This window comes from Marmota marmota, unplaced genomic scaffold, assembly GCF_001458135.2.
Source record: "Marmota marmota marmota unplaced genomic scaffold, marMar, whole genome shotgun sequence".
Lineage (NCBI taxonomy): Eukaryota > Metazoa > Chordata > Mammalia > Rodentia > Sciuridae > Marmota > Marmota marmota.
In genome coordinates this window covers 5,212,027-5,238,655 of record NW_026000119.1, presented here as the reverse complement: position 1 = coordinate 5,238,655, position 26,629 = coordinate 5,212,027, and the positions used below count along the sequence as shown (strand labels likewise).

Genomic DNA, 26,629 nt, shown 5'->3' with positions numbered 1-26,629 from the left:
TTCTCCTCTAAATCCAGACTTTTAAACTTAAATGCCTACTGGACAGCTCCATTTAAATGTCTCCTAGGCAACTCAGATTACCATGTCCAATACTGACCTTCTGACCTCCCATTCTACCACCAACCCTTCTTCTCCCACAGCTTTTCCTTATCAAGAATTGGAAAATTCATCCAGTTTCTGAGAAGAAAAAATAATAAAAAATCTTGATTATTCCTTTCTCTCTCATTACACATAAATCTTTTGGCAAATAATGTAGGACCTAATTCTAAAATAATCATTACTCATACCTCCACTGTTACCTCCCTGGTACAGACACCATCACGCAGGTCTGGTTATATTAAACGTGTTATATTAAACCTCCTAGCAGGTTGAACTGCTTATTTGCCCTTCCTGCTCCCCTATTACATTTTTTTCATCTCCACAGCCAGATTGATTGTATTAAGTCAGATTAGTTCAACTTTCCACTCAAAACTTATAACACATTTCCTTCTCCTTCACTTGATAGCCAAAATACCCACAGTGGCTTATGAGGCCCTTCCCAAACTAGTTTCTCAACAACTCTCTGGCTTTACCTTTTGTTTTGTTCAGCTTTTTTCCATTGCTGCACTCCAAAGACCTGATAACAATATTACAGGAGGAAGTTTATTTGGCACTCTTGGTTTTAGAGGTCTCAGTCCATAGATGATCGACTACATTACTTTGTACTGGAGGTGAGGCAGAACATCATGGTGGAGGGGTGTGGCAGAAGAAAGAAGCCCAGAACATGACAATCAGGAAACAGAGAGAGACTGCTCCATTGACGAGGGGCAAAATATAAACCCCAAAAAGCATGTCCCCAAGTGACCTACCTCTTCTAACTAGAACCTACCTGCCCACAGTTACCACCCAGTTAATACATTCAGTTGGATTAATGCACTGATCAGGTTAATGCTCTCCTAATCCAATCATTTCATCTCTAAACTTTCTCAAGCTTTTGGGGAACACCTCATATCTAAATCATAACACCTTTTAACTAGTCTCTCTGCAGCAATGCTGACTTTGGACATGTCAGGTAAGATGTCCAAGAATTGGATTCTTGCTATTCTGGCTGCCTGAAACATTCTTCATCCAAAAGATGCCCTTTCTGATGAATATTAGCCTTACTACCTTTGTATCTTTGCTCAGACAGTACTTTCTTAGTGAGACTAATCTTGACTACTTTATCATTCTGCAGTGCTTGCTAGAACATTTGTTACCTCCCAACATATATTACTTGATTGTATATTCTTGGTCAAAAGTACACTCTTGAGGATAGAAACTTTAGTGTACTCTTCCCCCTATTCATTTGTATGGACTACAGCAATTAAGTATTGAAGGAATGACTGAAACAAAATATAAATGGTCTCTATCTTCATCCTGTTAACTTTTAGTCATTCTTCAGGTTTCACTCTATACCACACTTCCTTCAGGAAGATTGCCTCTCTTTCCCCTTCAAGAAGAGTAAATTAGCTTCACTTCTTAGCTGCATTCATTGCATTTTATGCTAATTTATATTTTCACTTTATCTTCCTTCCTAGTTTTATATGTGCCCTCATGAAGGGAGGGTGGCAAAGACCAGGCATTTACCATTATACCTGTAGAACCTGCGTCATAACAGGCACTCAAACGAATATTTATTGCATAACTGAAAACACAAATGTTCTCTGTTAGAGTTCTACTAGCATCACAGAAGTCGGAATGTTTGTCATTCATTCAGTATTTTCCTGAGGATTGTCTTCATGGAAACCTAAGATTTGTCTGGTGCTTCCAAAGCTCTTCTTTGAAAAGCCCCTCTTTTTTATAACAGTATTCTAGGTCCCTTTGAATTAAATTTAAAAACACATTTAACCATCTTGGCAAGTTGATTATAATCAATTAATTATTCAGTATTTCTAATAATATTCTTACTTATTTAATTAATTTTCAAACCATAACCTCTATACTTCAGAGAATTAAGAATTGTTTGCCCATTGTCAGATTGAAATCCTAGATAAAATACAACTTCAATTCTTGAATAATCATTTACTTTCATATATTTTCTTTGGAAGAAAGAAGTCAAGTATATTGCTTTGAATGAATCTACATTCTTATAATACTTCCCAACTAACTACTGGATTAATGAAGAATTTATATGTAATTATAAAAATGAAGTGCTGACTATCCTTATGTTTAAAAAAGTAAAAATTGATTTTCATTTTATCTGAAGATGTATGTAGCAGAATATCATTCTAACATGGCCCATTGTTTATACTTTTGCTTATTTAAAAAGTCTCATAATATCTCCAAATAGTCCCCATACAAACAAAACTGTTGGAAATTTATTACCTAGAATATGAATATCAGTTATATATTGTCACCACTGCATATATAATTCAGAACTTAAACTTTTTAATGAAATATCAACATTTTAAAACCAATAAATCTGCACTGGCATTTGGGAAGCACTTTAGAAAGTATCTTTTTTTCTTCCCACATTTTAAAATTGGTGCATTATAGTTGTATATAACAGTAGAATTTATTGTTATATCTTTGTACATGTATATGATATAACAATATAATTTCGTCATTATCCCTTTCTAGCATTTCACCTCTCTCCCCTCCTTCCATCTCCTGATTATAAAGTGTCTTTTTTTAACCTACTTTCATATCTTTATTTAAGGAGTAAAAGTACATATTATATATTAGGAATATATTCATAAAAATATTTTTTATAAACAATGTTTAACTGTTTACCACCATTTTGGCTGATAAATATACACAAATAGAACCATCATTGCCTGGGAATGTTGCATGTAGGAAGTGTCATTTTATACTTTTATTCTAATTATATAGTGGACATAAAAAATTAATACAAGAGTAGTTTTTAAAAAAAATGTATAAATATTCAAGTTACTGGGATACTGCCACATCAATGTTCATAGCAGCACAATTCACAATAGCTAGACTGTGGAACCAACCCAGATGCCCTTCAATAGATGAATGGATAAAAAAATGTGGCATTTATACACAATGGGGTATTACTCTGCACTAAAAAATGACAAAATCATGGAATTTGCAGGGAAATGGATGGCATTAGAGCAGATTATGCTAAGTGAAGCTAGCCAATCCCTAAAAAACAAATGCTAAATGTCTTCTTTGATATAATGAGAGCAACTAAGAACAGAACAGGGAGGAAGAGCAGGAGGAAAAGATTAACATTAAACAGAGACATGAGGTGGGAGGGAAAGGGAGAGAAAAGGGAAATTGCATGGAAATGGAAGGAGACCCTCATTGTTATACAAAATTACATATAAGAGGTTGTGAGGGGAATGGGAAAAAAACAGGAGAGAAATGAATTACAGTAGATGGGGTAGAGAGAGAAGATGGGAAGGGAGGGGAGGGGGGATAGTAGAGGATAGGAAAGGTAGTAGAATACAACAGTTACTAATATGGCATTATGTAAAAATGTGGATGTGTAACCATTGTGATTCTGCAATCTGTATTTGGGGTAAAAATGGGAGTTCATAACCCACTTGAATCTAATGTATGAAATATGATATGTCAAGAGCTTTGTAGTGTTTTGAACAACCAATAAAAAATAAAATAAAATACAAAGAGGAAACACTTTTACTGAATTTAACTTATGTAAATACTAAAGCATGGTAGGTCAAGATGTAAAATGTCATGTCAATGTAATATCTGTGATTTAATCTTTTGCACAAAATAAAATGCCACTGAGTTTCCACCTAAAAAAATATTCAAGTTATATCAACATGAGTAACTTTAGACTCAACAATATTATGTTAAAATGTGCATAAATAGCTGTGCTCACATAATGTTGGCACATTAGTTTGTAAGCCTTACATGTGTGGTGGGTATATTTTAAAAGTACACCCGTTTCCTTTCCAAGAAATCTTTATAGTCTGTGATCCACCCACTATTTAAGATATTGGGATAGTCTGTCTTCATTGATCTAGAGAAGACAGTACTCAGAAAAACAGCAAGGAAAAGCAAGAGAGTTCTTTGACTTGGGAGGGTTATGGATGGGCATGGCAAGAAAGAAAGTAAAATAAGTGATGAAGGCTTTGACCCAGTCATAAGTGAAAAGTTCCCATCTATTATGCACAGAAATTAGTAGATAAAGGCCACACCCAGAGATTTCTAGGCTTTCAGACCCAACACTGAGTAATTCCCAAGTTCATGGTTAATTGCCTTCTCCCTTCAATGTTTATAGGTTTATTCTGGAACATAGCTCTCCAGACACCCAAATATGCCAAATGACAGGCTGCCAACAGAGTAATATGGGACATACTTAAGAGCCTTTTAAGACTTAGAAACATCCTTCCAGAGCTGAAGCTCAGCTCTAGAAGTCCAGCCTTTCCTACATCTAAATCCTAACATAATTGCCTCCCCGCCCAGATGTTTCCATGCTAATCTTAATGACTAATAAAGAGAATGAGGGAAGATGATTAAAGCATAGGATATAGAATAGTTGGACATAGATGCCTAAGTACGGCTGGTGTCAATTAAATAAAGAATTTGAACATACATTATAAATATATGAAATACATGAAATTGTTTAATTTTGGATTTAAACACCTTATAAAAATATTGGCACTCCATATTTTATTAGCTTACAACATACTAAAAATATATTGTTAAATCTCTAATTTATATGTAAGTATTTTAGAAAAGACTTGAATATATATAGTGGAATTAAATGCATTTATTGATGGCTGTACTCTACATATAGAGGAAACAAAGTTTTAAGATGTGTTGCTTTTAAGTGAAGTTGGCCAAAAGTAAAAGCTGAATAAATACCAAAATCTTTTGTCATCTTCATGTGTGAATGTGGTATGTCATCAAGAATATATCATCATATGCACTCCTAGTAGTTTTCCTTATTCAAGTTTTGAATCTTGACCTTTGAGTGTGAATACTGGATCTCTAAATTGTGCTGTTATAAAATTACAGTTTCTGGAACATAGTAATGAGCAGCAGAATTTGTCAGACTGTAAATAATTTGAAGGATATTCTTCATTAGGAATATATATTACTTATACTTTTACTTGTTCACATAGAATTGGCCATTACAGAAGTTATTGTTAGCTAGTCAAAAAAAGAAAATGGCCATACATTTCAAAGATATTGAACATTTTGCTTCATTGAGATGAATGTTAAGGCATCTGATTTGCCTAGAAAATACCATGGATTTATCACAAAACTTATTCCTTGAATATTTCTGCCTTGCTGCCAGAGTTTTGTTTTTTTTTCCTCAAATACAGCTTTGCTTACAGATTTCTCACCATTAGGTCAATGTCTTGGCAAGCCATTGTTAGATTGCACCAAGCCTCATCGTAGAAGGCCACATGTTCAATTTCATGCTCTCTCACCATTTTAAACTTCTGGATTATTTTGAACACGATGCTCCACATTTTCTTTTTGGGCTGGGTTCCACAAATTATGTGAGAAGCCTTCTCTAGCTGCCCCCAGATAAAATCTGTTCTTTCTTTCTTATTCATGTTTCTTACAATATCTGTCTAAATTACGATACCAAATTATACAAGTTAATTATCACCTACCTTCTTTACCAGATGTTGCAGGGGATGCTCTTGATACCCATCTAGGTCTCTTTTATCATCAGTTTACCCTCTTCTAGGTGCTCTGAGTACTGGCTGCTCATGGCCTACTATTGGTCTTCTCTAGAGAATTGTGCTGTTGCAGAGATACAAACAGTAGACCCTTTGCCTCAAGATGGGGCCATTGTGTGGCGCTGTTCATGTCCCAGCATGCCCTGTGGTCTCCCTGGGATGACACTGAGGTAGACTGTGGCTGAGATCACATCCTTGCCTTGCTTTATCCTCTCACCTATCCCACTTCTCTCACTGACTTCCCCTCTGAGTATTCTCTTACTAGTATACATGTACCTAATCCCTGTCCCAGACTCTGCCTCTAAATGCTCCTGCTTAAGCCAGTCATGAATTACCACAGGCAGCATGTCTAATTCACTTTTGCCTCTTCAACATGGCTATGGTCTGAATGTTTGTGTTCCCCCAAAATTAAAAATATGAATTTTGAAAACCTCACCCCCAAGGTAATGAATTGTGTTAGGAGGTAAGGTCTTTGGGTTATGATTAGGCCATGAAGACAGAGTTTTCATGAATAGGATTAGTACTCTTATAAAAGAGACCCCAAGGAAACCCCATTGTGAAGTGACATTGAAAAGATGTCACCTAAAAACCACAAAGTAGGTCCTCATTGGACACAGAATCTGTTAGTACCTACTTTTATCTTAGACTTCTGAGGCCCCAAAACTGTAAGAAGTTTCTATTATTTATAAGCTACTACTAGGTTATGATATTTTGTAAATCAGCCTAAGATTGAAACAAGCACCTAGAACAGTTCTTGGTACATTGTAGTTGTCCCATAATGTTTTATAAAAGGCCTTTCTAGTATGATTTCAGGGTTTGAATGGTAACTTTCTCTTAGTTTAATATTATTCAAGATGTATTTTTGGAGGGAATTCTTATTTCATAAATACACACTTTTTAAAGAAATTATTCTTATTTGTTATACATGACAGCAGAATGCATTTCAATCCATAGTACACATACAGAGCACAATTTTTTCATATCTCTTGTTGTACACAAAGCAGAGTCACACTTCATACAGGTATTTAGGGAAATGATGTCCCTCTCATTTCACCATCTTTCCTACACCTGTGCCCCTTCCCTTCCCCTCCCACACCCTTACCCTATCTAAAGTTCCTCCATTCCTCCCATGCTGCTTGCCCCTATCACCATTATGTATCAGCACCCTTATGTCAGAGAAAACATTTGGCATTTGGTTTTTTGGTATTGGCTAACTTCACTTAGCATAATGTTCTCCAACTCCATCCATTTACCTGTAAATGCCATAATTTTATTCTCTTTTAATGCTGAGTAATATTCCATTGTGTATATATAACACATTTTTTTATTCTTTCATCTATTGAAGGGCATCTAGGTTGGTTACACAGTTTAGCTATTGTGAATTGTGCTTCTCTAAACATTGATGTGGCTGTGTCCCTGTAGTATGCTGTTTTTAAGTCCTTTGGGTATAAAACAAGGAGTGGGATAGCAGAGTTAAACGGTGGTTCCATTCCCAGTTTTCCAAGGAATCTCCATACTGCTTCCATATTGGTTGTACCAATTTGCAGTCCCACCAGCAATATATGAGTGTGCCTTTTCCCCCACATCCTCACCAACACTTATTGTTGTTTGTAGTCTTAATAACTGCCATTCTGACTGGCATGAGATGAAATCTTAGAACAGTTTTGATTTGAATTTCTCTAATTGCTAGAGATATTAACAGAATCAACTTCTGAGAAGTGTCTGTTCAGTTCCTTGGCCCATTTATTAATTGGGTTACTTGATTTTTTGGTGTTAAGATTTTTGAGTTATTCATATAACCTAGAGATTGGTGCTCTGTCAGATGTGGTAAAAATTTCCTCACGTTCTGTAGGCTCTCTGTTCACCTCACTGATTGTTTCTTTTGCTGATAAGAAGCTTTTTAGTTTGAATTCATACCATTTATTGATTCTTGATTTTATTTCTTGTACTGTAGAAGTCTTGTTAGGAAGTTGAGGTCTAATCTGACATGCTGAAGATTTGGGTCTACTTTTTCTTCTATTAGGTGTACTTTCTCTGGTTTAATTATAGGTCCTTGATCCCTTGAGTTGAGTTTTGGACATGGTGAGGGATAGAGGTTTAATTTATTTTGCTACATTTGGATTTCCAATTTTCCCATCACCATTTGTTCAAGAGGCTATCTTTTTCCAATACATGTTTTGGGCACCTTTGTCTAATATGAGATAATTGTATTTATGTGGGTTTGTCTCTGTGTCCTCTGTTCTGTACCATTGGTCTACAAGTCAGTTTTGGTGCCAATACCATGCTGTTTTTGTTACTATTGCTCTGTAGCATTGTTTAAGGTCTGGTATAGCGATGCCACCTGCTTCACTCTTCTTGCTAAGGATTGCTTTGGCTATTCCAAGTCTCTTATTTTTTCAGATGAATTTCATGACTGCTTTTTCTATTTCTATGAAACATGTCATTGGGAATTGCATTGGAATTGGAATTGCATTAAATCTGTATAGTGCTTTTGGTAGTGTGGTCATTTTGACAGTACTAATTCTATCTATCCAAGAACAAGGGAGATTTCCATTTTCTAGGGTCTTCTTTCATTTCTTTCTTTAACATTCTGTAGTTTTCATTGTAGAGGTCTTTCACCTCTTTCATTAAGTTGATTCTCAAGAATTAATTTTTTTGAGGCTATTGTAAATGCATTAGTTTTCCTAATTTCTCTTTCAGAGGATTTGTAACTGAGAGAAAGACAGAAATGCCTTTGATTTATGGGTTTTGAATTTATATCCTGCTGGTTTGATGAATTCATTTATTAGTTCTAGAGGTTTTCTGGTGGAATTTTTTTGGATCCTCTAGGTATAGTATTATATCATTGGCAAATAGTGATAGTTTGAGTTCTTCTTTTTCTATCAGTATACCTTTAATTTCTTTTGTCTGTCTAATTATTCTGGCTGGTGTTTCAGGAACTATGTTAAATAGAAGTAGTGAAAGAGGGCATCCCTGTCTTGTTCCAGTTTTTAGAGGGAATGCTTTCAATTTTTCTACATTTAGGATGATGTTGGCCTGGGGCTTAGCATAGATAGCTTTTACAATGTTGAGATATGTTCCTGTTATCATAGTATTTCTAGAACTTGTTGGGGTGCCATATTTGTTGAATATTTTTTCTGCTTCTATTGAGATGATCATATGATTCTTATCTTTTAGTCTATGATGTGATGAATTACATTCATTGATTTCTATATGTTGGGCCAACCTTACATCATTGGGATAAACCTCACTTGATTGCAGTGCACTATCTTTTTGATATGGTTTTGGATTCGATTTGCCAGAATTTTATTGAGAATCTTTGCAGCTTTGTTCATTAGAGATATTGGTCTGAAGTTTTCTTTCTTTGATGTGTATTTGTCTGGTTTTGGAATCAGGGTGATATCAGCCTCATAGAATGAATTTGGAAATGTTCCCTCTTTTTGTATTTCATGAAATAATTTGAGGAATATTGATATTAGTTCTTCTTTGAGGATCTTGTAGAACTCAGCTGTGTATCCATCTGGTTCTGGGCTTTTCTTGGTTAGTAGGTTTCTGATGGCATCTTCTATTTCATTGCTGGAAATTGATCTGTTTAACTTAAGTATATCATCCTGATTCAGTTTGGGCAAATCATATGACTCTAGAAATTTGTTGATGCCTTTAATATTTTATTTTAGTACAAATTTTATTATAGTACAAATTTTGAAAATAATTTTTAAGTATCTTCTGTATTTCTGTAGCATCTGTTGTGATATTTCCTTTTCTATCATGGATATTAGTAATTTGACTTTTCTCTCCCTTTCTCTTCATTAGCATGGCTAAGGGTATATCAATTTTATTTATTTTTTGAAAGAACCAACATTTTGTTTTTTCAGTTGTTCTTTTGTTTCAATTTCATTGATTTCTGCTCTGATTTTAAGTATTTCCTGTCTTCCACTGCTTTTTGTGTTTTGATTTTTTCTTGTTTTTCTAGGGCTTTCAGATGTAATGTTAGGTCATGTATTTGTTGACTTTTTCTTCTTTTAATGAATGAACTCCAAGCAATGAACTTTCCTCTTAGTACCACCTCTATAGTGTCACAGAGATTTTGATATGTTGCATTAGAGTGTAATAATTTACCTCTAAGAATTTTTTAATCTCCTCTTTGATGTCTTTTGCAACCTATTGTTAATTCAATAGCATATTATTTAGTGTCCATATGTTGGAGTAGCTTCTAAGTTTTATTATATAATTAATTTCATAATTTCATTCCATTAAGATCTGATAGAATGCAGGTTAGTATCTCTACTTTTTTGTATTTGTTTAGAGTTGCTTTGTGGCAAAATATATTCTCTATTTTAGAGAAGGATCCATGTGCTGGTGAGAAGAAAGTGAACTCACTTGTTGATGGATGAAATATTCTCTATATATCTGTTAAGTCTATGTAATTGATTATATTGAGTTCTACAGTTTATTTTTTTTTAAACTTTGGTTTGGAAGATCTCTCCAGTTGTGAAAGAGGTGTGTTAAAGTCACCCATAATTCTTGTGTTGTGGTCTCTTTGACTCTTGAACTTGAGAAGAGTTTGATGAATGTAGATGCTCCATTGTTTGGGGCATATATATTTATAATTGTTAAGTCACTTATAATTGATGTGTACAGTTCCCTTAAGCAGTATGAAATGTCCTTCTTTATCCCTCTTGATTACCTCTGGCTTGAAGTCTACTTTATTTGATATGAGGATGGACACCCTGCTTGTTTCCACAATCCATATGAGTGGTATGTTTTTCCCCAGCGTTTCACCTTCAGTTTGTGGATATCTTTTCCTATGAGATGAGTCTCTTGAAGGTAGCATATTGTTGGGTCTTTTTCTTTTAATCCAATCTGACAGTCTATGTCTTTTGATTGGTGAGTTTAGGCCATTAACATTCAGGATTATTATTGAGACATGATTTGTATTCCCAGTCATTTTTGTTTATTTTTGGTATTTAACATGACTTGGTTTCTCCTCAGATTAGATTTTACTTTAGTGTAATACCTTCTTCTACTTATTTTCATCATTTTTTTAATTTCCTCCTCATGGAATATTATGCTGAGGATGTTCTGTAGTTCAGGCTTTCTAGTTGTAAATTCTTTTAACTTTTGTTTATCTTGGAAGATTTTTATTTCATCATCACATTTAAAGCTTAGTTTTGCTGGATATAAGATTCTTGTTTGGCAACCATTTTCTTTCAGAGGTTGGTATATGTTGTTGCAGGATCTTCTAGCTTTTAGGGTCTGGGTTGAAAAATCTGCAGCTATCCTAATTGATTTCTCCCTATGTAAAATCTGATTCCTTTGTCTTGTGGCTTTAAAAATTCTCATTTTTTATGCTAGGTATTTTCATTATAATGTGCCTTGGTGTGGATCTGTTGTCATTTTGTATATTCAGTGTCCTCTAAGCCTCTTATATTTGATTTTCCAACTCATTCTTCATGTTTAGAAAATTTTCTGATATTATTTTATTGAATTGATTGTTCATTCCTCTGGTTTGTAACTCTGTGCCTCCCTCTACCCAATAATTCTTAAATTTTGTCTTTTTATGTTATCCCATAATTCTTGCATGTTCTTCTCATGGTTTCTTACCATCTTCACTGTGTGGTCAACATTCTTTTCTAGATTATATATTTTGTCTTCATTGTCTGAAGTCATGTCTTCCAAGTGGTCTATTCTGTTGGTGATGCTTTCTGTTGAGCTTTTAATTTGGTTTAGTTTTTCTTTCATTTCAAGGATTTCTGTTTTTTTTTTTTCAGAACCTCTGTCTCCTTATTGAAGTAATAAAACTTTTGCTTCCTGTATTTGCTTGTGTAGTTCTTTATCGAAATCATCTTTTGCTGCCTGTATTTGCTCTCTTATATTATCCTTTAATTCACAGAATATTTTAATTATATACATCCTGAACTCCTTCTGTGTCATTTCTTCTGTTGTGCTGGCCATGGATTCTAATAATGTAATATCTAAAATGTAATATTTTTTCCTCCCTTGTTTTTTCTTGTTGTTTGTATGTCTTCCCTTCTAGCAGTGCGGATCCAAGGCATTACCACTTTTACCCTATAGGCTTATAGTGTCCCTGCATGTTTTCAGTATCTCTCCTTTAAGGGGGAGAACAATATGAACAGATCACAATACAAACAATATACAATCTTAAACCAAATAGCTTCCATTAAGACATTTATGGATTTGTCACAATATGCAGAAATGGTAAGCTCAATTATTATCTATAATATAAACAGTAGGTTTGCAAAAGGGTCTACAGTTTCTTATGGTGGACAACGAACTGGTGGTGAGGTGTAGCATGAGGTGTTGAGTGGGTAGGAGGTGAGGATATGGAGTTATTAGATCTTAGAAAGCATGAAATAGAAATCTAAAGAAGTTGGTTTGTAGCAGGAGAGGAGACAGAAAGTGATTTTTTTGGAGACAAGTGTGGGAAGACAGTACAAAAATCGAACAAACATACATATTAAGAAAAATAAAAAATGTAAAAATAGGAGATAAAAGAATATACAACACAACTATAATATACTATTCAGAAATCCCAGTTCTTAGTACTCTAATTTATGAAAAGTACTTGGTTTAAAAAATGTTGGGAATGTGAGGGTGGGAGAAGAGAAAAAGAGAAAAGAGGAAAAAATCTTGAAGAAAAGTACAAGGACTGTTTTTGTTGTAGATCAGTATCTTTCCTGCTTCCCTTCTCATCCAACAGGTAGAGTTGTCTGTTGATTGCACCCCAAGGATCTCCTGTGGGGCCTGCTCCTGTGATGTGGGCACCTGATGTTATCTCCTTATATTGCCTGTAGACCTCACAATTCCTGGTCTCTAATTTTATCTCCAAACTTTATCTCACTCATCCCACCCCTTTCTAATTCCCAATCAGGAACCTTTCTCTCCAGAGGGCTGTGCTCTGGTAACTTTGCACCTGTAGGGAGAACTATTTTGTATGGGCAGTTCAGAGCCAGGCTTTGCAAACCAAGGACTGGTCCTGTAGCTGCAAGCACTATGCCAGGTTAGTGGCTGCCAAGGACTTTAGGTTCCTTGATGTTGCATCTAAGCCCCAGCTTGAGTCCCAAACTGGGAGTTGGCCCAACTAAAGATGGCGACAAAGGTGTCCCAAGATGGAGGAGGCTGCTCTCAGCGATGGGGTGTTAGTTTGGGTAGGGCTGGATGGTGGTGTTGGGGAGCATGTTCAGAGATGCAGCTCTATGGTGTGCAGTGTTGTGGCTGTGGCTGTCTTTAGACCCTGTGCGGTGTCTGCTGGCACAGGCTACCATGTTTAGGGGACTATGGAAGTGGTTGCAGTGTCCCAAGATGGAGGTGACCAGGGGAGACTCACATTGGTAGATAGGGGTCCACAGGGGAGTGGCAGCTGGAGGTTCTGTGTTTGGGTAGTGGCTGGGTGTCCTGTGTGGGAGCACCGGCCAGGAGTCCTGCATGGGTGCTGGTGCTGGTGGTCCTGCTTAGGCAGCTGGAGGTCCTGCAGGGTGAGTGGCTGGGAGTCCTGTGCTGATGCTGAGGCTGAGGCCTGGAGACCTGCATAGGCACAGGGAGCCATGATTCCTGTGCCGGAGAAGCTGTCGAGGTTCTCTAATCACTGGCAGAGAAACAATATTCCCACTACTTGAATCCCAGGTCATGGAGCAACACGGAATGCAGCCTCCTTCTAGCCCAACATCATGGATCCCCTGATACACACTTTTCTTTAGCTTCCTAGTATGCTGTTTCTTGGCAGAGCCTCAGCTGTGGATTATCTCTGTCTCCTTTCTTGGACTTAAAAATGGTAAAAGAAAAATTCCTAGAGTCTGTGGAAGCAAGAATAAACAAAGATTAGAAATATGGGTACATATGATGTGCTATTCTTTTCCTCATAAGTTTTATTAATCATATTTTGATAATAACATATTTGATGGACAATAATATATTTTTATAAGGTATTGTATTTTTATACCTTTATTTTATTTATTTATTTTTATGTGGTGCTGAGGATTGAGCCCAGGCCTCACACATACTAGGCAAATGTTCTACCACTGAGCTATAACCACAGCCACGACAATACTATTTTAAAGTGAAGAAAATGGAGGGACTTAAAATGGAAGAGAGGTTTCCACCCTTTACTACAAGTGGTAAAAACGTTGATACCAGTAAACTAAGTCAGATATGTATATTGTGATATCCAGAGCAACACTACAAATATTATGCAAAGAAACACACTGAATAGCACTATAACTAAGTCAAGCTAAATTATAAAATATGTGTAAGTAGTTCACAGGCAGGAAAAGGAAAACAGAAAAGTGAGATTCAGGGGAAACAAATGAAATAAAATGTTGGACTTAAGTTCTAAAATATCAATAATACCTCACATATATCAATCAAAAATATTTAGAATGGATAAAGAATCATGACCCCACTGCATGCTTCCTACAAGAAACTCAATACAAATCCAACAACCAGTGTAGGTTGAAATTAAAAGTATGGAAAAAGTTATGCATGAAAACATTAATTTAAAAAATCAGGAGTGATTATATCAATAGCTAATAAAGTAGACATTAAGGCTAAAAAGATTACTAAAGTTAAAGAGGAACATATTGATAAAAGGATCAATCTACAAGGAAGACATAATCATCCTAAATGTGTACACAGCAAACAGTAAAGCCTCAAAAGGCAAGATATATTTACTGATAGAGATGAAAGGAACAAAATGAACAAACCTACAATTAAATTTGCTGACTTTGCACCGTCTCTCAGCAACTGATAGAACTACTAGACATAAAATCAAGTCAAAGAAGTCTGAACAACAAACCCAAAGAAATAGTATATAAACACTCCACCCCATAAACAACAGAATAAAATTATTTTAGTCAGGAGGCCAGTACCTGCAACATAAAACAATCTTAACAAACTTAAAATTGAAATCATTGGTACAGTGTTCTCTGACCATAATATAACCCAACCAGAAATCAATGACAGAAAACAGAAACATCTTTAAGCATGTGCAAATTAAACAAAATACTTCTGAATGTCATATTCCAAAGAGGAAAACTAAAAGGAAATTAAATAATAAACAGAATTGAATGAAAATAACATACAACATCCAAACATGGGATACTGCTAGAGTACTGGTAAGAGCATTAAATGGCTACACTAGAAATCAGGTGAGGTCCTTTTATTTATTTTTTAAATGATTTTTAGAAGTTATTAACACATATTAATTGTGCATATTAGGGGAATTCATTGTGATACTTTCATATGTGCATAGGTTGTACAATAACAGTCCCAGTATAAGAACAAGGGAAGAGGTGGAGGGAAGAGTGGCTGATAGAATCTTACAGTGGTGTTTGGGCTTCTTTAATGGCAGCTGCTATTTTGAGGGGGAGGAGTTATGGGTTCAGGGAAGTGTTTTATTTTGCTTTTCAAGTTCCTTTTTTAAAATACATATTCAGGGTATATATTAATAGGATTAACTGTGATATTTCTATACATATATAGAGGGTTCATTGATTATATAGAGGGTTCATTGATAATTTCCAACTTCAACCCCATATTTCCCCCAGTACCCCTTCCAGTCTCTAGTAATCATATTTTCAGGATGACTTTTTTTTTTTTTTGGAAGACTATGTAATACTTGACTTTCTGGGTTGGGCTTATATTATTTAACATTAGACCCTCCAGTTCCATCCATTTTGTTGCAGTATTTAATTCTTCTTTAAGACGAGTAATATTCTGTTTGTATGTATGTATGTATATATATCATATTTCCTTTAGTGATTCATCTGTTAACATGTACCTAGGCTGGATTCCATATCTTAACTATTGTGACAACAGCCTCAATGAATGTAAGCATGGAGGCATTTCTTTTGTATGTTGACTTCATTTCTTTTGGGTATATATATCTAGGAGTGGGATAGCTGGATCATGATAAGTTCTATTTTTAATCTTTTTGAGAAACTTACATAACTGTTCTCCAAAGTATCTCACCAACAGAGTATGAGTTCCTTTTTTCCCCCTAAATGTTCAACATAATTAGCAATTCAGGAAATGTAAATCAAAACTATCCTGAGATTTCATCTCACTCTAGTCAGAATGGCAGCTATCAAGAATACAAACAATAATAAACACTGGGGAGAATGTGGATAAAAGGGAACAAACACATTTATACTGTTGGTGGGGTTGTAAATTACTACAACTACTATGGAAATCAATATGGAGGTTCTCAAGAGACTAAGAATGGAACCACCATATGACCCAGCAATACCATTCCTTAGTATTTATCCTAGAGTGCTTCATGCATACTCATGGTTATAGCAGCTCAACTCACAATAGCCAAATTATGGAGCCAGCCTAGGTGTCCATCAGCAGGTAACTGAATAATTAAATGTGGATAAATACACAATAGAGTTTTATTCAGCCATAAAGAAAAATGAAATGATGTCATTTGTGGGAAAAATGGATGGAAGTTGAGACCATTTATATTAAATCGAACTCAGAAGGTCAAAGGTCACGTTTTTTTTTTCTTCATATGTAGAAGATAGAGAGGAAAAAGGAAAAGAAAGGTAGGGGAGATCTCATGAAAAATAAAGGGAGATTAGTAGAATAGAAGAAAGTATCTAGGGGTGGGGAGGAGAGGAGGGAAAGGGAAAATACAACAGAATGATATTGGCCAAATTATATTATTATATTGTGTACATGTACAAATGTGTAAAAACAAATTCCACCATTATGTACAACTATAATGTACCCATAAAAATATAGATTTAAAAGACTTCCTTTTCTCTCTACATCCTCATCAGTATTGTTGTTCAATAAAAATGTCTTCAATGACATGCCAGAAAAAATTCAAAGAACAATACTTTAATTCAAAATTTAAATATTTTCTTTAGTCTTATTTGATATATGGTATAGTACTAATGTTTAATTTATTGCTTGTCTATAAATTTTTATTATGGAATTGGATAGTGGCAGTTTATTATATTTCTATTTGTATGTCTAGTTATAAGGTATAGAATATATTGATTTTTGTAATTATAAAATCCTTTGATGAAATGGGGCTGTTGATGTTCTTAGTATGTAAATGCATGTGTATTGTTGAGGGGAGAATGTTCAGCTCTTTTTGAGTACTGTTACGAGGAAGAATTTTCTTTTTGAGAATTTACATGGGTCTTTATTTAATTAAGCCTAAAAACCACTATTTAGTAGAAGATGGAATAGAATAGAACTTGGCACAGAATAGAACAATCTATGGTAGCCTTTAACCTTTCCCCTTTCAATTTTGCTTATGAGAATGTGTGCATTTCTTAAAAAGGTGTGCGTATCTTTAATCACTGTTTGTAGTCTTGATATAAGGAACACCTCACTGCACACATTGTAAAATCCAATAGCAAGGAAAACAGGTGAAATTATAACTTAATAGGACCTTTTGATCTATAGGATTGAGATAATTTATCCATGTTTTAAAGTGTTTCATATGTTAAAGTTTTTTTGTAATTTTTTTGTGAAGGGTATATGTACATGCATGAGTGTTTCATGGTTCTTTTTCCATTCCCATACCTTCTGGTGAATATTCTTTTTTCTTATTTATTTATTTTAATTGACATAAAATTTGTACATAATTATGGGGTAACATAATGTTTTGATATACATATACAAGAATCATTGAGATCTTAAAATAAGATTAATATGTGTCTGTTCAAAGTAGGAAGTTTTTCAACATGGTATTGGTGAAATTTGATAATAAATCTGTAGAAACAAAATCTTACAAATTAAGGTTTGCAAAGTGAATAGCACTCCAGTTATGTGTCCTTTGTAATATGTACACTATTAGTTACAAAACTGCATGAGTGGAAATACTTTCTAGCCACCTGATCTGTTTGGTATTGCCTTAGAAAAATGGGCATTCGACACTTTGTTCAGATGGATAATCAATAAAGCCCCATCCTATGACTTCTTTTTAACCAGTTAATGAGAATAAATTTGATATTTCTCTACAGAAGAACTTATTTGGATTCAATAGGAGTTTTTATTAGTACTTTGGTCTAATTTTTTTTTTTTTTTTTGAGTACTGGAAATTGAACCCAGAGGCACTTTACCACTGAGCTATGCCCCAAGCCCTTTTTATTTTTTATTTGAGAGACAGTCTCATGACATTTCTTAGAGCTTTACTAAGTTGATGAGGCTTGTCTCAAACTTTTGATCCTTCTGCCTCAGTCTCCCCATGATCTGATCTTTAATGTTCCTATTTGTTGGGGAAGCAATACAATGTGTTGGTCAAGAGTGTGGATGTTCTAGTTGCACTATCTGGCTACACGTCCTACCATTTCTACTTATCTGTATGTAATCTAGGGCAATCTATTTAATCTCTTTTTGCCTTTATATGCATTAAAAGCACCTACCTACCTACCACATGAAGTAATTATAAAGATGCACTAGGTGAGTACTTTTGAAAAGATGAGAATGAGGAAATAGGAATCATTAAATATTTGTGGATGATTGTTACTATGGACATGAAATGCAAGAGATGCACATGGAATCAGACTTTTGGAGGGCAGAGTAGCTGTACTTAATTAATGCTTTCTAGTAAACAAAATTTACTGGAATGTAGAAAATGAATACATATTTTAGTTCAGCTAATCTTTTTGGTTTAATATAATTATAAAATATTAAAATATTCAAAATTGCTTTTTCATATTTTTTCTACCAAAATAGATATGATTTTTATTTTAACATGAGTCAGTAGTTACTGATGATGAAGGTGATGGCCTTGGATATATAATGAAGTTGGCCATTATGCAACACTTAGCATGTGCTTCTTTTCCTTGAACGTTATTAAAGACCAGAATCTTCAAACAAACTATATTATGGCATTTTCTAAAGCTACTGACCCCATGCCCATCACATGACCCAAAGGTTGACTAAAGAATCTTTATATCTTTTAATGATATGTTCAATAGCTATAGTTAAAACAAGCATAAAATAACAGGTCCTCTTCTCTTTAAAGTTATATTAACCCAGGTATTATGCCATTGTTACTTTCCCTTAGGATAATTATAGAAATCACCACACACCAAGGCTAAGATTTCATATGAGATTCTGAGAGATTCATGGAGGTCTAAAATTTGATTTTTTTTTTTTTTTGTATTGAGGATTGAACTCAGGGGTGCTTACCCACTGAGCCACATTCCCAGCCCTTTTCATTTTTTATTTTGAGACAGGGTCCTGCTAAGTTACTTAGGGTCTTGTTAATTTGCTGAGTCTGGCTTTGAACTTGGCGATCCTCCTGCCTCAGCCTCCCAAGCCACTGGGATTATAGGTGTACACCACCCTGCCAGTCTAAAATTTGATTTTTAAAAAAATTTCAGGCTTTGGAAATTATCAATCCACTTCTATGAATTTTTAAAAAAGAATCCTCCTCTCCTACACTTGAGTTTTCAGGTACTGGACATATTAAGTTGTTCACCTCCAAATTCCAAAAATTAGGTTTCTGTTAAATCAGATTGAAATAAATATTAAGTGCAACCTTGAAGGAGAAAAATAATAAAATATTATTTTCACCAATTTTACTTAGAAAAATATATACTTTTACATATATATCATGAAACTTATCACATGGATTATGTATAAGACATCCATGTAAAGAAATTAACATATTTTTTCATCAAGCCTTTCAGAAGTGACGCAGTGAAGGAAAACAGCAAGATGTGAAGTACAGGAGTCAAACTGCCTGGGTTTAAATACCTTTCTACAGTTCCCAGCTGTGGCCTATGTGTAAATTGCTCCACTGCTCTGCCTCTGTATTTTCATCTCAAACGTGATGCTCATATAACTTCCTGATAGAGTTTTTATAAGGATTAAGTGAACTATGATACTTAGAAAGATGCCTACTACTTAGCAACCACTCAATACATGGTCACTATTTTTATTGTTATTATTCAGCAATTTAGTAATGAACTCTTTATACCGAATCCAAAATAAAAACTTTCCCATTGTGATTTCTACTTTGGAGTAATTATTGTTATAAGAAAATTTTCACAATTTGTTGCCCTTTCATTCTTGTTTTCTACATTTATTGCATTATTTAAAAACAAGGAATTTGAAATATTTTGTAATCCATACAATTTTTAGACTTGGTCATTTTATATCAGGCAGAATGTCTATTAGTAAAAATAACTTTGTAAACATCCAATTTACTTCATTATGTTTCTTATAAATATATCTTGGAAGACTGAACTTGTAAACAGGAACCAGATGCTATGAATCTTTAACATGTAGCTTCAAAGTCATTGCACAAGGAGAACAGATTTTCTAAACTAAATACAGTCACAAATATTTAGCTCCACAGAACTACTGTAATGGCAAGATACATTATGTAGAAAGACCAGAAAGAAGGCCAAATTCACATTCAAACATAATTCTAGTATTTAAATCCATGCCCAAAGCTAGCTTGTGAAAATAAAATGCAATACTGGTTGGTTTGTAGTGCATTCCCAGCACTACAAAATGTTTTTATTTAAAAAATTGAATGCTTAAATAAAAGTAACATACTTAATGTAATTAAGATTTTTAGTAGATGCACTCAGGGAGCATTTGAAGTTATAGTATATAAAGTTCAAAGTTGAAAATACAACTGTAGACATAAAGGCTAACTGGATGTGTCTGCATCCTCATTTCTTGCCCAGTATTCACACCTGTCAGATATCAGTGGTCAAGAGCCCCGGGACAAGGGCTGGACTTCCTGTATTCAAATCCTAGCTCCTCTACTTGCCAACTGGGTGATGTGGATTTGCAGAAATTTATTTACTCTATGCCTCAGTTTCATAATCTGTGGAACAAATTGAACCTGGGATGCTTAACTACTGAGCTACATTCCTAACCCTTTTTATTTTTAAATTTTGAGGCAGGGTCTAGTTCCAACTTCATAGAGTATATGTGAATATTAGAGTCTCTCTCTCACACACACACACACAAACACAAATAAGCATGCATGTCTAAAGTATCTGCATGCCTAAAGCATCTCCATATCCCCATACTCTGCCTTCTAATCTTATTCTCATTCTTGCCTCCAGAAACTCTAGTTTCTGCCCAGCAATTGATACTAATATCTAATTTCAGCTGATATTGTAAAGATAATGCTTTAAGGTGCCTACAGGGGCCCTGTCTAGTACTTTCTTGTATCTACCCTATCACAAAGGAGCAAAATAATAACTTCTTCCTCTTTGGACCCATCCTTCCCTTGCAATCAGTTCAAGACTTCTCCTTTTTAAGTAATCAGCTTGTAAAACTGTGACTGATTAGTAGCTTTACTTTTTTTTATCTTGAAATTATTTATTATTAAATTATATTACATTTATATTAAATTTATATTATTTATATTAAATTTATTTGAACTTTATATTAAATTATATTACATTTATTATTATAATATTAAAATTGTTTTAAAATAGTTTTTTTAAAATTTCTTACATACATGATAATAGTGGAATGCATTACAATCATAATTATCCATTCACAACACCATTTTTCATAACTCTGTATATAAAGTATGTTCTCTCCAAATTATGCCATTATATATGAGCTCTATTATTATTATTTTTTGCATTACAATTCTCAACATACCTTATATACAATCAAAGATATGATAAATTGTGATATAAAGGTGTATTATTAAGTAGCTTTACTTTTTACTCCCTTCCTTTGATGAAAAGAACCTTCACTGGGATAGTGCATTGGAATTGTGCATTTTGATTGGGATTAGTGGATTTGTGTAGTTGGAGAGGTGATGACACCTTCTTGGAGTGGGGCAGATCGTAAAGAATAATAGATAACTGTACTGCTAATATTTAGTGAAAATAAGTGTCATTTAAAAATAAGGAAAAAATGTGGAGACTAAGATAGGTAGATATCAGTGTTTTTTATTTAGTGTCACTGTCTCACACATAGTATTGCTCTTTATCTTAACAGCTCCTAAAGGCACTACCTTAGTATACTTAGTATACTTCCATGTATTAGAGTAATTTTTTGAAAGGAAAGCTTGAGAACAGAACTCTTGTGCCTGTTGTTTCCCCATTTTATTTCTAGGGCCTGTAATAGGCTAGGTGCCAATAGTGTTGGGTTACTACAGTGAAATTCCTGAGGCAACTAACTTTATAAAGAGAAAAGTTTGCCGGGTGTGGTGGCTCATGCTGTAATCCCAGTGGTATGGAGGCTGAGGCAGGAGGATCCTGAGTTCAAAGTTAGCCTCAGCAAAAGCGAGGTGCTAAGCCACTCAGTGAGACCCTGTCTTAAAGGGTAAAATACAAAATAGGGCTAGGGATGTGGTTCAGTGGCTGAGTGCTCCTGAGTTCAATCTCTGATACCAAATAAGAAAATAAAAGGTTTATTTAGCTCACAGTTTTGAGGTTCAACATCCAAAATTAGGTAGGGGGTAGGAGTGAGTATTGTTCTGACCTCAGTTTATAGTAATTGATAGCAATTGTAGCAATGTGTCACAGAGAGTAGTCACTTCTCAAATTGGATCAGAGAGAGAATGAGATCAGTTTTTGACAGTCTGCTATGAAGCCATATCCCCAGTGACCTAAAGATATCCCACTAAGATTTCCTCCTAAAAGTTCTACCACCTCCCAGTAGTGTGACCCTGGAGATCAAGCCTTCAGTCATGGGCTTTGGGGGCAACCCGACAAAACCATAGCAGTGCCCAGGAAATTCATGGTGAATAAAATAAATAGAAATGGGTCTATTTCATTTTTGTTTCTTTTTTGGATATTTTGCTTCAGCAGGTGTGTTTTTAAATAATACTTTCATTGAGGCCTTTTTCAATGAGAATCCATAATGCAGAGAGCACTTCCCCAAACCCCCTCCAACACAGCTCTGCATTCTCAACAGTACTGATTTAGACTTGTGCCCTGGTTGCAGTTACAGTATTCCTGGGCCAGCAAAGAGCCTGAAGGGAATTCATTAATGATGTTAGTACAACTATACACGAGTGCAAAACCAGGACAACACAAATGTGCTTTAACATCTCACAGAGAGGTTGTCATCGGCCTTCTCTGGGATAGCCAGGTCCAATAAATGCCTCTGAAGAGCACTTTGAACTTAACCTCACAACAAGAGCCATTTTGGGGGCAAGTAGTGGAGCTATAATATCATTTTAAGCAGCGATTGTTTGTAATATAAACTCCTGATAAATACCTTTGGTCAATTCTTAACTAATATATTTAGTAACTTACTGTCTAGCTGCAGAGAAATCACATTGGAGCTCTTGAGTCAAAAGTATCTCTGGCTGCCAAGATCAAGGAAGTGTAATAAAGCCTATTAGATGATTAAGTGATAATAATAGTAGGGGGGAAAAACGCTTTGTAGTTCCTTCTGTAAGATTAACTTTAATTACATATAGTCCTGTATTTGGCATTTTTGTAATTTCCCTATTTCTTTCTTTGTATCTATCTTTCTCCACATAAATGATTAATGATGAAGAGTCAAATAAATTTTATAATAACATGTTTTTAATTAAAGCCCAAAATAAATAGTAGGTCAAGAATATTTCTAATTATAATCTAAATTGAGTTCTAGTTTTAATATTGCTCAATTTCCATTTAAAGACAATTGTTATGTTCTTATATCCCCTGATATTAAGGAGATCATCTGCATGTGGCTTGGTTTGGATAATTTGAGTTTGTCAGTTGTCCCAGTATAATAATTCATAACACTTTTTTATTCTCAAAAAGGTTGTGCTTTGGTTGATATATACCTATACTACCACATAGAGGGAATTTACATATGAAGTATTGTTAGACCCTAAGAAACTCTGGATGCTATGATCCACACAGATTTAAAAATTGTGTCCACTCAAAGCAAGTGCAATTTCTTCTGGCTTGTGATTCTTAGTAGTTTGTTTTATAATGAATTTCTCTAAATATTTTCCAGTTCAATTTTTTCAAGTAAAAAAAAAAGTGTCCTGCTGCCCTAGCATATTTTATTTCAGTAGTCTAAAATTCAAGCCCACTTTTTTTGTCATGTATTTCAGTGCTTTAAATGTTTTAATTTGCACAATACTCAAGAGTTTGGGTTATTTCAATACAGATATTTTGGAGCATAAGTCTCTGTTAGATAATCTCATCCCCAAGTAAACTCTGAAAAATTGTTCCCTAAAGTAGCACAATCTCTGTTATTCATTAGGTACCTATAGATATATTTAATGAGTGAATGTATAGCGATAAGTGATGTTCTTAAGTGCTTAGAGATTAATTTGAATGTTATAAGTTAACAGTATTTTTTAGTCTTTCAAACAATGATAATGATAAACTTTTATTCAGGGAATCTCTCATCATTGGCCATATTTATGAGATGAGATAAAATATACATATAAACAAAAAATTAATTAAACCAATCATGTAAAATATTAGCTGAGAAATCTAAATTCATATATGTTTAAACATGAAGGAGGAAAAGAAGGTTAAGTACCAGGAGATAACGGGAATTCTTGAATGGTGTTCTGATGAATTTCTATTATAGAATTGCTATTGAAATTCTATCTTTTATCATTTTTGAGTTCCTAAGAAATGTTCTTCCCATGTTCTGTTGCAAATTCCTTTTCCAGTCAGATGGATGGTATGTGATTTCAGTGTAATATCCTTAAAAACAAAAACAAAACATAGAGATAGGGGGAGAGAGGGACAATGGTAGGCCATGAACTTTTCAGACAGTAATTTGAAATCAAAGTTTGAGAGCTACCTTTTAAGAGATGGGCTTTGCTCTTTGATCATGTTATTAAACTTTCAGGAATTTAATAACACCTAAGCCAATTTTATTTTTTAAGAGGTAGTCAATAATTGCAATAAATTTTAAGTGTCCATAATATGACAATAGGTAAAGAGAAAGCCAAGAATAGACTGGGTTAGACTTTAAATGTCTTTAGTTCTTCAAGTCAATAGGAAGAGAATTATTGGTATAAAAATAGGGTGATTCAGGTACATTACCAATTGGTAACTGGCAAGCTGTTACCAAATTAAAATGATTAAAGCCCAATAGTCCCTTGATCTAACAATTGCATCACATCAAAGACTTAAGCTTTATAGCTTTTTGTCATTACTAACCTCATGATCCCACCTTTCTCAGTCCTTTCTATTTGTCCTACCTACCTCTTTGAATATATTCTAGTAATTAGAAAAAGTACCATTTTATCTCCTTTAGAAAAAAAATCTAATGGGGATAAAAGCAGGACCACTTCAAAGTTCAATAAGTATGTCATGAAATTTCTGGCTTAAGCAAGAAAAAAAAGATTTAATATCTCAAATTATTGTATTTAAGCCTAATTTGTCTTATTTCTACACTTCATTTGAAGAGAAAAGTTTTCTTAGTATAAAGTGCACAAAATAGTAATGATTCTCATCAACCCACCTAGAACTATTCTATTGTAATAGAAAAGATAAAAAAAAAATTTGGTACCATGAGCTCCTTTGCTTAAGTTTCTTTTGACTCAAACATCAAAAACAGTATGCTGAACTTTAATCTTATTCTACAGAAAAGCAAAATGGCTAAATTTCTTTAGAATTATTTATTTATTTATTTTGGTTCTGAGGACAAACCTGGGGGCACTTTACCACTGAGCCGCATCTCTATTCCTTTTTTTCTTTTTTTCTTTCTTTTTTTCTCAGTTTTGAGACAGGTCCTAAGCTGCTTAGGGTCTTTCTGAGTGGCTGAGGCTGGCTTTGAGCTTGCAATCCACCTGCTCCAGCATCCTGAGCCACTGGGATTACTGGAATCATTTAACTTAATACTTAAAGAGATATTTTTAAATCAGACAGCAGTTGTTGCTATGTCCCCAAAACTACTTTCCCATTGAACTGGATTTCTTGAGCTATGCAGGTGACTACTTGAAGGAAAACATCCAGAAATATATCTGTGCATAGAACCATTAAAATATGAAATTAATTAAAAGCTGAGATTGTCCTTGAAATAAATGGTGAAAGGAAGGAAGGAAGGAAGGAAGGAAGGAAGGAAGGAAGGAAGGAAGGAAGGAAGGAAGGAAGGAAGAAAGAAAATTAGCAAAAACTTAGCAGGATTCAGAATACTATGCCTAAGTTTTGAAAAGCTTGCATATTTCTGTATACTTTTTTAAAAAAAACAGAACCTAAACTTCTGTTTAGTTTATGTGTCAACAATGAAGGACAGATCTTTAAGTTTATTTCTGTTTAACTTTGTTCTTGGAGTTAAAATATGATGTCACAGGACAGTAGGAAAACAGGCTATGATTCAGAAATTATATGGATGATTTCTGTGCCTCATGGAATTACAGACATGAATAAAACTGCCTTTTTGTGGAAGGGAATACTATGGCCAGAATGTTTGGGTCTCTAAAATTTATGTATAGATATCTAATCTCCAAAGTGATCATATTTGGGAGGTGATTAGGTCACCAGAGCAGAACTCAGTGAGATTAGTGTCTTTTTACAAGAGGCCCAAGGGGCTTGTTTGTCCTCCTACTATTGTGAAGATGCCACAGGAAGGTGTGATGATTGGAGCAAAGAGAAAACCTTCATCAGACACCAAAAATCTGTTGGCACTTTAATCTTGGTCTTTCTAGACTTTGGAAATATGAGCAGTACATTTCTATCATTTATACATTACCTAGTCCAAGATATCTTATTATAGTATTCCTAACAGACTTACCCAGGTGTTGGGGTATATGCATAATTGTGACTTTAATTCTGAGTCATTTATTTTTATGCACATACATTTAATCTTTTGTCTTTTCATTGATTTAGCAATATTTTGGAAATCTTTAATGCAATGCTTTGAGATGTAGTTAGAAGACAAAAAGAAAGTTTCCTATAAAGCTTGTACTAAAGGAGGTTCTTGTTAAATGTAATGGATAATTTACATGATCATAGCACAAGAAAGGAGAAAAAGTAAGAAATGCTGTAGGAGAAAAGGGTGTGACAGATAGAAGGAAACAGAAAACTTGGGAGGTGATTAGGTCA

The 26,629-nt window shown here is 34.4% G+C and overlaps 1 protein-coding gene across 2 annotated transcripts in view; it reads left to right on the top strand.

Annotated features, from left to right (window-relative positions):
- Positions 1-26,629, top strand: part of Cfap299 (cilia and flagella associated protein 299) — a 594,340-nt gene that overhangs the window by 135,489 nt on the left and 432,222 nt on the right. The gene's annotated exons all lie outside the window — the stretch shown is intronic.